Below are 17,679 nucleotides of genomic sequence, written 5' to 3' on the forward strand. Positions count from 1 at the left end.
TGATGAGGCCGTGCCTGGTTTTTTAAAGGTTCTTTTTTGAGCATAATTATCCGCCCACGTATAGACCTCATCTAATTTATAATCTATCGTATCTCTTCTGAATTTCCGTGTTTTTCGCTCATGTACCTCACGGGCATGGTTATCCAAAGTCTTATTGATATTTTCTAAAATTTTTGTCCAATCCTCTTGTTCCAAGTTCCTGGATAGTTCATCCTTAAGTTTATCAATGTCCATTTCAAGTTCCTTCAAGACATTCGATATTTCTTCAACTAGCAATAGAATCAAATCAAGGGAGCACTTATTGAGGATAGCGTACCAACGTGCCATGAATGCTTTGTCAAATTTGAATAACATTGGACGTAGGGCGATCCGTAGTCCTCGAGGGATCCTTTTGACCGTATGATATTCAATCAAAGTTGTTGCGTGTAGACGCTGATTAATTTCCTTCTTCATCACATATTCTAATTGTCGTAATTGATTGGTTGTAGATCCAGTTGCTGAACCAAACTCCCTCACTCCCTTCACCAGGGCGTATATAGTATTGGCCTCATCAGTAGAATAAGCTTTTGTTGCAGCTTGATTAGTGGTTATACTCGAAATATCTTGCCACATATTGACTTAATACCTTGCTTTAGGATAATTATGTGAAACACTTGAAATAAATGTGTATAATGAATGTGTTTTATATCAATTAATTTTGGTCAAAATGATGTACTAATAATTCTTTAGGCATGTTTGCCATATAGCTGTGCGTCGCATAGTCCTTGTCTTCAAGTACTCCTTTCATACATTATACCTAGGGAGGGTGGTACCCCCTCTCAATGCTTCGCACGCATACATCTAGATAACTTCTAGTTACAATTTTGAATATACTGATTACATTTAGGTGTGCAGATCCACCTTCTATTCATATTCTTACCTATTGGGTACCACTCTTGTGGACCTTGCACCCTGTCAATATGTGGCAAGATATTTCGAGTATAACCACTAATCAAGCTGCAACAAAAGCTTATTCTACTGATGAGGCCAATACTATATACGCCCTGGTGAAGGGAGTGAGGGAGTTTGGTTCAGCAACTGGATCTACAACCAATCAATTACGACAATTAGAATATTTGATGAAGAAGGAAATTAATCAGCGTCTACACGCAACAACTTTGATTGAATATCATAAGGTCAAAAGGATCCCTCGAGGACTACGGATCGCCCTACGTCCAATGGTATTCAAATTTGACAAAGCATTCATGGCACGTTGGTACGCTATCCTCAATAAGTGCTCCCTTGATTTGATTCTATTGCTAGTTGAAGAAATATCGAATGTCTTGAAGGAACTTGAAATGGACATTGATAAACTTAAGGATGAACTATCCAGGAACTTGGAACAAGAGGATTGGACAAAATTTTTAGAAAATATCAATAAGACTTTGGATAACCATGCCCGTGAGGTACATGAGCGAAAAACACGGAAATTCAGAAGAGATACGATAGATTATAAATTAGATGAGGTCTATACGTGGGCGGATAATTATGCTCAAAAAAGAACCTTTAAAAAACCAGGCACGGCCTCATCAGAGGAGAGTGTCGTAACGGACCAGGATCTATCCATGCAGAGACCTAGTGCAACATCAGTAGCACAGAATTTAGCAAGAACGAGGGATGAGACATCTGCGAGTACATCTACAGGACAGCCTTTTTTAGAGGCAGGCCAAGGAGAGAAATTACCTCCGGACAAAACTACAACAGGAGAAGCAGGATCCGCAGAGGAAAAAATAAAAAAGGTCACACAGACAGAAACAGGGAGACCAAGGAGAGACACGAAGAAATGATTCAGGACGAATCACTGGTGATTAACATCTCTCGGAAAACGCTAAATAAGACTGAACTCCAAATCCTTAATAAAGGAGCATCTTTCGTACCAACATATACCACGAATCAGTTAGAGACCGAAGTGTCTCTCTTTAAATTTATGAGAAAACTGAGATTACGCTGGTTTTTTTCTACACAGATCACCGAAGACCCAGCATCTTCTTCAGAACGTCAATTCAAACCAAAAAGCAAATTTCTTTCTCCAATATCACATAAGACGTTGGATAATTTTGAAGTTCTAGTCAAAAAAGATCTGGAACAAGTAAAATATAAACCACCAGCACATTGTAACTTCACCCTACAGGAAAGAAGGACTTTGAATAAAATGAAACAAGACCCCTCCATCACTGTTCAACCTGCTGATAAGGGAGGAGCACTGGTAGTACTCGATACTGAATTTTATCACCAAGGTGTGGACGCACATGTCCAGAATGACGATACGTATATCCAGTTGACACATGATCCCACACAAGAATTCCAAAACATTTTAACAAAAATTTTGGAGAAAGGTCTAGAGATGGGAGTCATCAATGAAAAAGAATGGCAATTTTTGTACAACCAACATCCTCAGATTCCAACGATTTACATGTTACCTAAAGTTCACAAGAACAGAGAGAATCCACCATTTCGCCCAATTGTAGCCGGATGCGGGTCAATACATGAAGCTTTAGGATATTTCATTGATTATCACCTACAACCACTTGTACAAACCTGGTCAACCTATGTAAAAGACACGACGGACTGTTTAAAAAAACTTGAAACAATGCAAGAGAACTTTCATGAGGAGATACTATTGTGTACCATTGACGTAGTGGCGTTATACACGTCTATTGCTCATGGGGAAGGTCTAGAGGCAACAGAATGGAGATTATTGAACTCACAACTCTCAAGTGACAAGAGTGTGTTTTTACTTGAACTTTTACATTTTGCACTCTATCATAGTTACTTTAAGTGGCAGGACAAATTTTATGTGCAGAGGACAGGTACCTCAATGGGATTTCCGGGGGCACCTGCATATGCTAATACATACATGGCTTTCTTTGAGAATCAGTTCATATTGAGTCATCCTGTATGGAAAGAGCACACAATTCTATTTATGCGATATATTGATGACATCCTTGTAATTTGGAAAGGATCCAGACAACAATTGGAAAAGTGTTTGATTGAACTTAACACACATAACAACAGAATCCAATTCACATCAGAGATTGATACAAATAAGATACATTTTCTGGACATTGAAATTTTGAAGACAGACAAAGGCTTGGAAACAAAAGTGTATCGAAAACCCACAGATGTCAACAGTGCGTTACACTTCTCAAGTGCTCACCCTTTAACTTTGAAACAGCATTTACCAGTCTCACAACTAATGAGGATTAAAAGAATAACTTCAGATAGCACAACATGTGATAAAGAGATTGAACACCAAATAAAACAATATAAGAAGAGGGGGTACCCCGAGTCAATTCTCAATGAGGCAAAAACAACGGTGTCTACTAGGAAAAGAGATGATCTCTTGAAAAAACAGATGAAATCCTCGGTCAAAAGAGAAGTGTACGTCCTGAAACACTCCGTTCAGGCTCCTAAAATAAAGTCTATAATACGCAAGAGATGGGAACTGATAGAAAATGAGCCTGATTTTCAAAACATTTTTATGCAACCACCATTGTTTGCGCACACTCGAGCTCAGAACCTACGAGAACTTTTAAAAAGTTCTGGAATACAGCAAAGCACTAAGACATTCAAGGGCATGAGGAAATGCCACAACTGTGGCCAGTGTGGAAATGTGATTACAGGAAAGGAGTTTCAACATCCTAAGACAGGGAAAGGGATACCTTTAAAACATACATCTGATTGTACAACGGAGAATGTGATTTATGCAATCAAATGTCCTTGTGGCCTAGTCTATATTGGCAGAACCAGTCGGAAAATCAAAACAAGGATTATAGAGCATAAAAGTCGCATTAGGAACAAAAACATGAATTCATCACTATCTGCGCATTGGGTCAGTGCCACACACACAATCCCCCAATTACGATTTACCATTCTAGAGCATATCACTACACGATCTGGTATGGACATTCACACAACATTGGCGCGTAAAGAAACAGAATGGATAAAGAAGTTGGGGACCATAATCCCGGGGGGTCTTAATGACCATTATGAACTTTTGTGTTTCTTGTGATTTATACAGATTGTACAGGGTTATATTGCATCCTCATGCCATACCGGGTTGAAGGGTCACCCCATTCTAAAATGGGTTTTCTTCTTTCTCTTTTAACACACCACATTGACGCTTTGCATATTTTTCACATTTTTACACATTCATCATTTGTTCATTCATTATTTGTTTATTCATTTATAATTTATAAGTTTCTTATATTGGAAAGTACGTAGGCAGTTTAGAACTCAGCATTGAGATGATCGAGTGTAATCGCCACGATGGATTAGGTTGTTTTTCAGATTAGGTTGAGATATCACCCTTCTCAAGACTTGTTTCCATTTCTTGTTTTTCTAAATACCATATGTGTGCTCTTTGTAGTTTTACTGATTTGCCACCATTTAATTGGTGATTGATTTAATTTTTAGTGTTTATTCAGAGGTTTCTTACTCTTATAAAAAGTATAAGGGCAGTCTAGAACCCTGCACTGATGAGATCGCGTGATTCCGCCATATTGGATCGGGTTGTTCTCAACCTCGAGTCCTTTTACTATGTTCACTTCCGGGTCCGCTTAAGTTAATAGCAGGATAGATCCGGCGGCTTGAAATGCGGTTCGTTGTTTGGAAAGCTGAAACCTGGTACATCGGATAAACGCTGACACGAAGGTAGGGAACGTCACGAGATATTTTACAAAGCAGCGAGAGACAGATTGCCCCATACAAACAGTTTCTGACAGTTACAATATTTTATTTAGGTAACTTACACGGAGGCGCGAGTACACATCTTTAACCTACACGGACAGACAGGATGTGACTTTAATTGTGCTGCCAGCGGTAAGCGAGTTTGTTTTAGGTTAAACTCACGAGTCCAGTTTAATTAAAATAGTCATTACATTGGTCAATTTTGTCATTTGTGCGTAGTTGGAGATTCACGAAGTTCTCTCAAGGGTACCCGGCAATTCACCAGCTAGCCTGTGGCTCCTTACAGAGACGGTAGGCACATTACCTCCTACTTTTTACTTTAAGAACAGAGGGGTACATTATACATAGATCTATAATCAGGATGATTGTATCATATACAGGACCTTGTGACTCTTGAACGGACTACTTTTTTCACCGGGTTGAGGCGGCTGAGTTATCAAGGTATTTCTTAGCTGGGCTAATTAGATTTGATGCATTGAACATCACAGTGGCTTTACTTTATGGTGTGGTTCACATATAAGTTCCTAGAACACCGTTGGAGTGTTATTATTCACGATGGGTTAGGCCCTTTTTTTCTTTTTTCAATCACACCACAAGTTCTAACTATGGCATGCATAGATTTATTTTAAAACCTTTTATTGGGTTTTTGGACTTTCTGACTTTTTCTTTCTCTTTATCTTGATCTTTCACGGAGACTGTGGTATCACAGGAGAATGCAAACCCTTAGGCTACAGTTGTATATATAATTCAATATGTGACACGCATGTAACATTCCTGAAATGTCGTTATTATGTACTTTTGTTGTAGATTCGGCATCTGAACCAGCCTGGAGTATCAGAACGCTAAAGCTGTAAATTTACCCTTGAAAAAGGGTTCAGTAGAACCCGAAATGCATTGGGTTGTTTTGATTTGACTAATATCTTTTACTTTTCATGAATCACAGAGTTGGATTCTGAATATCTTTGAATGAATTCATACCTTGCTTTAGGATAATTATGTGAAACACTTGAAATAAATGTGTATAATGAATGTATTTTATATCAATTAATTTTGGTCAAAATGATGTACTAATAATTCTTTAGGCATGTTTGCCATATAGCTGTGCGTCGCATAGTCCTTGTCTTCAAGTACTCCTTTCATGCTTATTGATTTGCCATTACCCCCTTTGCACATGTCAGATAAATAATTGGTGCGTGCATTTGCCACTATTATTTATGGCATGTGCAAAACAGTGGCAGGCTCAAAGGGCTTCAGCCCCCCCTCCCTCCCCCGGAGTGTTTGTCAGCCCGGGCTGAGACAGTCCTGGCTGGCGGTCGTCTTGTCTTGTCTACCAGAAGAGATTTTAAAAATGTATCAGTCTATATGCAGCTCAAAGGTGTTATATGGTAGTGAAATCTGGGGGTATGCTTCAGCACACAAGCTACAGGTGGCCCAAAACAAGTTTTGGCGTGGGATTCTGAGGGACCCTCAAAATACCCCACCTATGAAGTACACAAAGAGCTTGGCCTTCATTTCTTAAGCCTCTTTTGTGGTAGGTCCAAAATATGGTCTAGGGACAATAAGAACATAAATTCGCCTGAACATTTCAGACTGACTGTCATTAGAGCATGCCTTTAAAATTCCCTGCTTAGGAGTCTTTTTATCCTTTAGGTAGGCCAGATATTTTTCTTTCATTCGACTCAGTAATGCCTCAGGACTGTAACATTGTAAAAGATCTGTATTTCAAATATACCTCTGCCCACTGCAAAAACACCAAGCTCCGGAAACCAACAGTGAGGGAGCATGCCTTGTTAAGGACAGTTCAGGGCAGGGAAAATTACCTCTCTACCCTTTCAAGGGCAACTGACAAGTTTTTAGTCCCCCGTTTAACGTTCAACCTGCTTCACCATCTTTTGGCATCTCCGTCTGGTTTTGTTGCCCCAAACATGAGAGGACCCTATGGCTGCGACTCTAGGTCTCTACAGGACACTTTAAATTTTGTCTGTTTATGCAAATATTTTTCCTTCCAAAGAAGGCAGTTTCTACGCCCCCTTTTAAAGAGCCTGAAGTTTAGGTAAGCAAGAGTGGTGCTTATGTGTTTAAAGCTGTACCTTAATCAACTCACACTTTGTGTAATGACAAATTTCTTGTGGGCCGTCTATTGATCAAGATTATCTAGACCTGATTGACCATTAAATGTCTACCTGTTTTTTGCACTCTCACCCTTTTGTAATCACCCGGGACGAGTGTGGCATTTATCGCAACTTTTAAACTAGATGTGTTGTGTTTTATCTGAACTTTTAATTAGATTTGTAATGATAATTTTCCTATTTCATGATTGTATATTATATGGTTGCAATTAAAGATCTATTTATTATTATTACTCGGTTTGCAGTGGGATTTACTCTTTCACAAATTAATAGCTGCCGCCCTGTTTGCTCCAATGCATGACTAACATTTGGTGCAGTTGAATAAAAGTTGTGGTTAGAGCCAGGCCAGAAAGTGCTCGGATAGCACCCTGGGCTGAAAATATTTTCACCATTGCTGCTGCTGGTGGTGAATGAAATGACAAAAAAGAAGGTGGGTGGGCGGTGCACAACACAGTAGGTTGAAAATTGAAATATGATGTTTGAGGCGCGGATGGGTGCACTCCAGGGCGACGGTCCCGCTAGGCGTCGGAGAGTATAAGGCTAGTGAGTGTATGCAAGGACTTGCAGATACATCCCCTGTGTGAGGCACTCCTTAATTGTTCATCGAAATGATTGCAAAGTTCAATGATACAATGTAGATTTATTTGTTCATATTATTTCATAGAATGAAGATTTCCAATGATATTATACTCATATCACTATAAATCAGTTGACAATACAGCTTATGCATGTACTCCAATGCATTTCGGGCTGCACGCCCTTTATCAAGGAGAGCTAAAAAAGAAGAAGAGATAAGCCCATGTCAGGAGAAGGAATAAAAATGTGCATGAAAATTGATGGTAACGGATGGTGTTAGGGGTGTGGATTAATGGGGTGGTACGGTCGTGTCCCAAGGTTAAAAACGGATAGGGGCGGCGGAGGCGCCCGTGATTACTGGTGGATTAAATGATACGACATGCGGAATCAGGGAAAGGGGTGGGTGGAATAAGTACAGACAGAATAATCGTGCTCGGTGATAGTGAAAGTAATGGGTCGATCGGGTGAAAAAAGATTTTGTGAACGCGGTTCACTCACGTGAATCGGCATGCGGGCGCGGTACTTACTTCATGACAGAAAGCCGTGTCGTAGTCTAATGTGCTCGTCTGAATGGATAGAGTTGATTAGTGAGCCCCGTAGGGGAAGTGTGTTAACCACGGAAGTGCAGATCGGAGAAATAAAAAACGGACTGTGTGCTAGATGTGCGCTGGGGCCATCTTGGAGTGGGTTAGAAGAACTGAGGTGTGAGAAAAGAATAGTGAATTCGGAAAAAGGATGAAAGTAAGAAATGAAAAGGTAAAAGAAAATAAAGCTAAAGAAGGTAAATACAGGTGAAGATGAAAATGAAAATAAAATTGAAAATAAAGATGAAAATAAAGATGAAAATGGGAATGAAAATAAAGATGGGAATGAAAATAAAGAGCAATGTAGTTATTAGTGACACTTTAAAGATAACAACTGTATTCAACGCGATCATTCAATCCATGTGGTTTGAGTGTCTGTAGGCGGTATATCCATTCCAGTTCTTTTTTGAGGAGGAATTTGCGATTGTCTGTGACTTCAGTGCGAACGATGGTTTCCAGTACTGTGAATTGAAGTTGTGCTATGGTGTGGCGAAATTCTACAAAGTGCATGGCAACATTGGATTTCTCTTGTTTGGTGTGGATGTTAGATTTATGTTCGTTGATACGAACTTTAATTTTCCTTTCAGTCTTGCCGACATACATTTTCCCGCATGGGCATTTCAAAGCGTAGATGAGGTTCATGGAATCACATGTGGCGTTGACCTGTAATTTGATGGCATGGCCTCTCATTGGATGTTTGATCTGATTTCCTCTGATGATGCAATTACAGTTATTGCAGTTTAGGCACGGTTGGGTTCCTTTGTAGTTCTGATTGGTAGGTGTTTGAATGGAGAGGATTTCTTTAATGTTCTTTCCTCGGGTATGGGCAAACAGTGGAGGTGTGTCAAAAATGCCCCGGAAATCGGGTTCTAGTTGTAGAATGGGCCAGTGGGTGAGGATAATTTTCTTAAACTTACTGCTGGCTGTGGAAAATTTGGATACAAGAACCGTGCGTTCCTGTGGTGGTTTGTTGCTCTTGGAGAGACTTTGTTGTCGGGTGATGTTGGCTACTCGTGTCTGAGCTTCATTCAAGACATTTTCAGGATAACCTCTGTCAAGGAACCTTTGATGCATTTCCTTAATGCGGGAGTGATAGGTATGCTCATCTGAAACAATTCTTTTCACGCGAAGCATTTGCGAGTAGGGCAAATGTTTTTTGAGTGATCCCTGGTGGAAGCTGTTAAAATGTAGGGTGTTGTTGCGATCAGTGCTTTTGCGGTGTAGGTCGGTGGAGATGCCGTTTTGGGTGATTTTGATCAAGACGTCAAGAAAAGAAATTTCTTTGTCGCTTATTTGCCATGTGAGACTGATCCATTCTTCTTTGGAGTTGAGTTCTGTGAGAGCGTTGTTGAGTGATTCTTGTGAGTCAGTCCACATGATAAATAGATCGTCGATGTATCTCACATATAGTTTTATTTTACCCTGGAAGTTGTGGTTGGAGTATATGTGAGTTTTTTCGAAGTTCTCCATGTAGATGTTGGCGTATGTAGGAGCCGCACAATTTCCCATCGCCATTCCGGATAGTTGTAAGTACCATTTGTCATGTTCTTGGAAGTAGCTGAGATATAGCGTGTATACCATGAGTTCCATGATGAAAGTTTGCATTGGTGGGTCAATATCGCTCTCAAGGAGAGCACGTTCGACAGCTTCAATACCTCCCTGGTGAGGTATAGAGGTGTACAGCGAGTTGACATCAGCTGTACATAATATCAGTGGTTCGTTGGTGTCCATTTGGATATGAGCCAGTTTGTTGAGAAATTCTGTGGTGTCTTTTATGTAGCTCATGGATTGGGTTACCAAGGGTTGGAGGTATTTGTCTATGTATTTACCCGTAGGTTCATGTATTGATCCTTTAGTGGACACGATGGGTCGAAAAGGTGGATCGAGAAGATTTTTGTGTATCTTGGGACTCATTTGGATTCTAGGGCTCCTGGGGTTTTCTTTGAGTAGGTAGTTTTTAGTGCGTTCCTCAATGATGCCCACTGAGTGTGCTTTGGTGACTAGGTTTTGTAAGGTGCTTTGGAACTCCTTCGTGGGGTTGTTGTCAAGTTGCATATAGATGTTGGGATCTTGTATATGCTCGTTGAGGCGTTGGGTGTACATGGTACTATTCAGGATCACAAGGGCGCCTCCTTTATCAGCTTTTACACACTTAGGGGCCGATTATGATTGCGGTTTTTCCGCATCCTCCGGGCCGGCGGAAGCCACCGCCGGCCCGGAGGATGCGGAAAAACCGCTGCGGAGCCTCCAAAGACCCACCGCCAAATTAGGATGGCTGGTGAGTCTGGAATTCCGTCCGCAGCTTTTCCGCCGCGGTCGCCTTCCGACCGCGGCGGAAAAGCTCTAACATGGCTGGCGGTGTCTATCAGACACCGCCAGCCATATTAGGATGGTGGTGAATACATGCTTTTCCGCGGCGGCTTTTCCGCCGTGGAAAAGCATACGGACTTTCACTTCGGGGGCCCGTTGCGGGCCCCCTGGGTGAAAGGGGGGTGGGGGTGCACATGGGGGGTACCTATGGTACCCCCCTGCATGTGCATGCACAAAGTGGCAGGCACTGTGCAGTGCCTGCTGCTTTGTGCATGCAAATGCGATGCATGCATTTTTAACATTGCGGCGGGTGCAGCTTGAAGCTGCATCCACTGCAATGTTAAAGATAGAGGATGTGACCGCCACCCTGGCGGTCACATCCTAATCTGCTCGGAGGGAACGCCGCAGCCCATGCGGACGTTCCCTCCTCCTCAGGGGTCACGGACGGACTCTAGTCCGTCCGCGATCCTAATCGGCCCCTATATGTGGGGATTGTTGGCCAATGTTTTGAGGGTGTCTCGATCTTTTTGTGTCATATTCCGATGTTTGCTCGAGTCTTTTAAATTGAGTTTAGATAGGTCGTTACGTACAAGGTTTTCGAAAAGATCAATGCATTTATGACTAGTGGGAGCCTGGTAGGTGCTGGCTGGTCGTAGGCCCTTTAGTTGGTCACTTTTGGTGTTGGTGTTTGGCGGTAAAACGTTATCGAAAAAATGTCTTAATCTGAGTTTTCTGGTGAGTTTGAAAGTACTCACTTCAAGTTCCAAGAGGTTAGTTTTGGTCACGGGAACGAACGATGTGCCTTTCTTGAGGAGCTTTAACTGGTGTTTTGAGATGTTGGTATCGGAGATATTGATGACTAAGTTGGTTTTTTGGGTTTGGGATCCTTCCTGGTAATAGTGCTCCATGTTTGTGGAGGACTTGTTTCCTGGTTTTTTCTTCTTGCTCCTCCGGAGTCTTCGGTTATGTCTGGGCCTGATCCTAAAAAATGAACATTAGATGCTTGGTCTTGGCTGGTTGTAGATGAAGATGCTTGATCACTAGTAGGTGTAAGGTTGGAGGAAGTTGTAGTGGTTGTTTTTTGTAATGGACGATGAGACGTGTCGCTTCCTGAGGATGAAGTGTCGGTTTGTGTGTTGTAAGGTCTGTTGCGTCGGCGTTGGGCGTACACATCGGCCCAAGTGTACACTTCATCTAGCTTGTAGTCAAGCGTGTCTCTTCGGTATTTTCGGATTTTACGTTCGTTGATTTCTCTTTGATGTTTATCGAGGATGGTTTTGACGTCCTCTAAGGTCTTAGTGAGTTCTTCCGGTGTTAGTGCATCATGAAGTTCACTTTGGATTTCTTTGATTTCTTGTTCCAAATCTTTAAGGATACTGGCAAGCTCTTCAACAATCAAGAGGATCAGGTCTAGACTGCACTTGTTGAGTATTCCATTCCATTTCTCTTTGAAGGTCTTAGAGTTTTTGCAGAGGGATGGCTTGAGTGCTATCCGTAAGCCGCGTGGAATTCTGAGGGCTCGATGGTATCTTAATAGTGTACTCGCGTGGAGTTTTTGATTAATGTGACGTTTGGAGAGATACAGAAGTTGTTTAAGGCATTGCTCTTTATTGCGAGATGGTGAGGTGGGGCTGATATCTTCTTCAATCAGTGCGTAAATTCGTTGACGTTCATCTTAGTTATATGCAAGGGTGTGGGCCCTGACTTCAGTGCTTTTATTGATTTCTTCAAACTGCATGTTTGATGGCGTGCTACCTGCCCGTTGGCGGTAGAGAGTAATGACAAAAAAGAAGGTGGGTGGGTGGTGCACAACACAGTAGGTTGAAAATTCAAATATGATGTTTGAGGCGCGGATGGGAGCACTCCAGGGCGACGGTCCCGCTAGGCGTCGGAGAGTATAAGGCTAGTGAGTGTATGCAAGGACTTGCAGATACATCCCCTGTGTGAGGCACTCCTTAATTGTTCATCGAAATGATTGCAAAGTTCAATGATACAATGTAGATTTATTTGTTCATATTATTTCATGGAATGAAGATTTCCAATGAGATTATACTCATATCACTATAAATCAGTTGACAATACAGCTTATGCATATACTCCAATGCATTTCGGGCTGCACGCCCTTTATCAAGGAGAGCTGAAAAAGAAGAAGAGATAAGCCCATGTCAGGAGAAGGAATAAAAATGTGCATGAAAATTGATGGTAACGGATGGTGTTAGGGGTGTGGATTAATGGGGTGGTACGGTCGTGTCCCAAGGTTAAAAACGGATAGGGGCGGCGGAGGCGCCCGTGATTACTGGTGGATTAAATGATACGACATGCGGAATCAGGGAAAGGGGTGGGTGGAATAAGTACAGACAGAATAATCGTGCTCGGTGATAGTGAAAGTAATGGGTCGATTGGGTGAAACAAGATTTTGTGAACGCGGTTCACTCACGTGAATCGGCATGCGGGCGCGGTACTTACTTCATGACAGAAAGCCGTGTCGTAGTCTAATGTGCTCGTTCGAATGGATAGAGTTGATTAGTGAGCCCCGTAGGGGAAGTGTGTTAATCACGGAAGTGCAGATCGGAGAAATAAAAAACGGACTGTGTGCTAGATGTGCGCGGGGGCCATCTTGGAGTGGGTTAGAAGAACTGAGGTGTGAGAAAAGAATAGTGAATTCGGAAAAGACATAACCGAAGACTCCGGAGGAGCAAGAAGAAAAAACCAGGAAACAAGTCCTCCACAAACATGGAGCACTATTACCAGGAAGGATCCCAAACCCAAAAAAACAACTTAGTCATCAATTTCTCCGATACCAACATCTCAAAACACCAATTAAAGCTCCTCGAGAAAGGCACATCGTTCGTTCCCGTGACCAAAACTAACCTCTTGGAACTTGAAGTGAGTACTTTCAAACTCACCAGAAAACTCAGATTAAGACATTTTTTCGATAACGTTTTACCGCCAAACACCAACACCAAAAGTGACCAACTAAAGGGCCTACGACCAGCCAGCACCTACCAGGCTCCCACTAGTCATAAATGCATTGATCTTTTCGAAAACCTTGTACGTAACGACCTATCTAAACTCAATTTAAAAGACTCGAGCAAACATCGGAATATGACACAAAAAGATCGAGACACCCTCAAAACATTGGCCAACAATCCCCACATTAAGTGTGTAAAAGCTGATAAAGGAGGCGCCCTTGTGATCCTGAATAGTACCATGTACACCCAACGCCTCAACGAGCATATACAAGATCCCAACATCTATATGCAACTTGACAACAACCCCACGAAGGAGTTCCAAAGCACCTTACAAAACCTAGTCACCAAAGCACACTCAGTGGGCATCATTGAGGAACGCACTAAAAACTACCTACTCAAAGAAAACCCCAGGAGCCCTAGAATCCAAATGAGTCCCAAGATACACACAAATCTTCTCGATCCACCTTTTCGACCCATCGTGTCCACTAAAGGATCAATACATGAACCTACAGGTAAATACATAGACAAATACCTCCAACCCTTGGTAACCCAATCCATGAGCTACATAAAAGACACCACAGAATTTCTCAACAAACTGGCTCATATCCAAATGGACACCAACGAACCACTGATATTATGTACAGCTGATGTCAACTCGCTGTACACCTCTATACCTCACCAGGGAGGTATTGAAACTGTCGAACATGCTCTCCTTGAGAGCGATATTGACCCACCAATGCAAACTTTCATCATGGAACTCATGGTATACACGCTATATCACAGCTACTTCCAAGAACATGACAAATGGTACTTACAACTATCCGGAATGGCGATGGGAAATTGTGCGGCTCCTACATACGCCAACATCTACATGGAGAACTTCGAAAAAACTCACATATACTCCAACCACAACTTCCAGGGTAAAATAAAACTATATGTGAGATACATCGACGATCTATTTATCATGTGGACTGACTCACAAGAATCACTCAACAACGCTCTCACAGAACTCAACTCCAAAGTTGAACGGATCAGTCTCACATGGCAAATAAGCAACAAAGAAATTTCTTTTCTTGACGTCTTGATCAAAATCACCCAAAACGGCATCTCCACCGACCTACACCGCAAAAGTCCTGATCGCAACAACACCCTACATTTTAACAGCTTCCACCAGGGATCACTCAAAAAACATTTGCCCTACTCGCAAATGCTTCACGTGAAAAGAATTGTATCAGATGAGCATACCTATCACTCCCGCATTAAGGAAATGCATCAAAGGTTCCTTGACAGAGGTTATCCTGAAAATGTCTTGAATGAAGCTCAGACACGAGTAGCCAACATCACCCGACAACAAAGTCTCTCCAAGAGCAACAAACAACCACAGGAACGCACGGTTCTTGTATCCAAATTTTGCACAGCCAGCAGTAAGTTTAAGAAAATTATCCTCACCCACTGGCCCATTCTACAACTAGAACCCGATTTCCGGGGCATTTTTGACACATCTCCACTGTTTGCCCATACCCGAGGAAAGAACATTAAAGAAATCCTCTCCATTCAAACACCTACCAATCAGAACTACAAAGGAACCCAACCGTGCCTAAACTGCAATAACTGTAATTGCATCATCAGAGGAAATCAGATCAAACATCCAATGAGAGGCCATGCCATCAAATTACAGGTCAACGCCACATGTGATTCCATGAACCTCATCTACGCTTTGAAATGCCCATGCGGGAAAATGTATGTCGGCAAGACTGAAAGGAAAATTAAAGTTCGTATCAACGAACATAAATCTAACATCCGCACCAAACAAGAGAAATCCAATGTTGCCATGCACTTTGTAGAATTTCGCCACACCATAGCACAACTTCAATTCACAGTACTGGAAACCATCGTTCGCACTGAAGGCACAGACAATCGCAAATTCCTCCTCAAAAAAGAACTGGAATGGATATACCGCCTACAGACACTCAAACCACATGGATTGAATGATCGCGTTGAATACAGTTGTTATCTTTAAAGTGTCACTAATAACTACATTGCTCTTTATTTTCATTCCCATCTTTATTTTCATTCCCATTTTCATCTTTATTTTCATCTTTATTTTCAATTTTATTTTTATTTTCATTTTCATCTTCACCTGTATTTACCTTCTTTAGCTTTATTTTCTTTTACCTTTTCATTTCTTACTTTCATCCTTTTTCCGAATTCACTATTCTTTTCTCACACCTCAGTTCTTCTAACCCACTCCAAGATGGCCCCCGCGCACATCTAGCACACAGTCCGTTTTTTATTTCTCCGATCTGCACTTCCGTGATTAACACACTTCCCCTACGGGGCTCACTAATCAACTCTATCCATTCGGACGAGCACATTAGACTACAACACGGCTTTCTGTCATGAAGTAAGTACCGCGCCCGCATGCCGATTCACGTGAGTGAACCGCGTTCACAAAATCTTTTTTCACCCGATCGACCCATTACTTTCACTATCACCGAGCACGATTATTCTGTCTGTACTTATTCCACCCACCCCTTTCCCTGATTCCGCATGTCGTATCATTTAATCCACCAGTAATCACGGGCGCCTCCGCCGCCCCTCTCCGTTTTTAACCTTGGGACACGACCGTACCACCCCATTAATCCACACCCCTAACACCATCCGTTACCATCAATTTTCATGCACATTTTTATTCCTTCTCCTGACATGGGCTTATCTCTTCTTCTTTTTTAGCTCTCTTTGATAAAGGGCGTGCAGCCCGAAATGCATTGGAGTACATGCATAAGCTGTATTGTCAACTGATTTATAGTGATATGAGTATAATATCATTGGAAATCTTCCTTCTATGAAATAATATGAACAAATAAATCTACATTGTATCATTGAACTTTGCAATCATTTCTATGAACAATTAAGGAGTGCCTCACATAGGGGATGTATCTGCAAGTCCTTGCATACACTCACTAGGTGAATGAAATGAGACATCAAGGGGCCCCTTTTGTGTATGCCACTTCTGATTTTTTTTCTGCTCAGCTTTCTCTTACCTTTAACTTTGTCATCAATTGTTCCTAATTATGAAGTAAATTGTCTCCTCCCGAAATCTCTCCCTATGGTAACCCCTATCTACACTACCTGATCTAGCAGGGCTTCCATTGTCATAGCTAGTCTCTTGGCCTGCACATTACATTCTACCCTATTTTTTCAAACTTAAGTGCGCTTGTGGTTGACTCTCCTCTACCTCACTCATGGTTTGACCATTTAGCCATCCTTTTTCATGACCCTGTATGGAACATCTCGATCTCCGGTACGAAATTGAGAGCAAGGAAATGGGCCAAAGTTACTACCTACAATTTTACTAATGGCCTGGCCTTAACCCACCCCAAATTTGACAATTGTTGAACCACTGCTAACATGCAAGTCGATAACTGGAACTTTGGGTCGCTGGACTGTATTGCACCCATAGTTGAGAGGGTAGCACTCAGAACCAGACCTTCAGCAGACTGGCTCAATGAGGAGCTAGCCATGCTTTAAAAAATTGTAACCGCTGTAAGCGCATGTGGGTCAATAAAATTTGATCAGGGTAGTATGGAGATTTATCGTTCCACCCTGAAAGTTTATTTGGAATTGGACATGTGCTCCAGACTATGCAAATGAAATTGAGAGAGATATTTGCGATTGTTAACACCATAACCGGCTGAGGTCGCCCCGTCAGAGGATAGTTGCTGATTACTGCTTTGAGAAAATAGCAGGTATCTACTCCTCCTTTCCAGAGGCTGCCAGAAATGTTTCTTGACTTGACTGCTGGGTTGAGCCCTCTACAGATCTGATAAACCTTTACAGTTTAAAACTGTTGCGCAATCAGAGCTGCAGACTTGCTTGGTGTTAGATCTGGGGGTCTCTAGTTGGCAGAGGTAGGTACAAATGTCCAAATAGGGACCCTTGCTTCTAGTCAGGGTAAGGGGGATACACTCTTTAGATAACCCCTGCTCACCCCCTTGGTAGCTTGGCACAAGCAGACCGGCTTATCAAAGGTAATGTGTAAAGTATTTGTACCAACACTTACAGTAACACAGTGAAAACACCACAAATGGACTCCACACCAGTTTAGAAAAAATAAAGTATCTTTACTACACAAGACCAAAACAACAATAATCCAGCATAAACAGTTCAAAAATATAATTTTAAAAGAGTTCTAGGGTTTGCGTCAAAATAATCTACAGTTGTGTCACGTTTAGCCCTAAGTACCTGTAGATGCGACCAAAGTTCCAACTGGAAGATGCAGCGTGGAAAAACAAGCAATGCGTCACTCCTGAGACCCTGGGGAGGCGATACAACAGCCCCATTGGATGCTGCGGGCATGTTGCAATGAATCTGGTCTGT

The sequence above is a fragment of the Lissotriton helveticus genome, chromosome 7 (genome assembly GCF_964261635.1).
Source record: "Lissotriton helveticus chromosome 7, aLisHel1.1, whole genome shotgun sequence".
Classification (NCBI taxonomy): domain Eukaryota; kingdom Metazoa; phylum Chordata; class Amphibia; order Caudata; family Salamandridae; genus Lissotriton; species Lissotriton helveticus.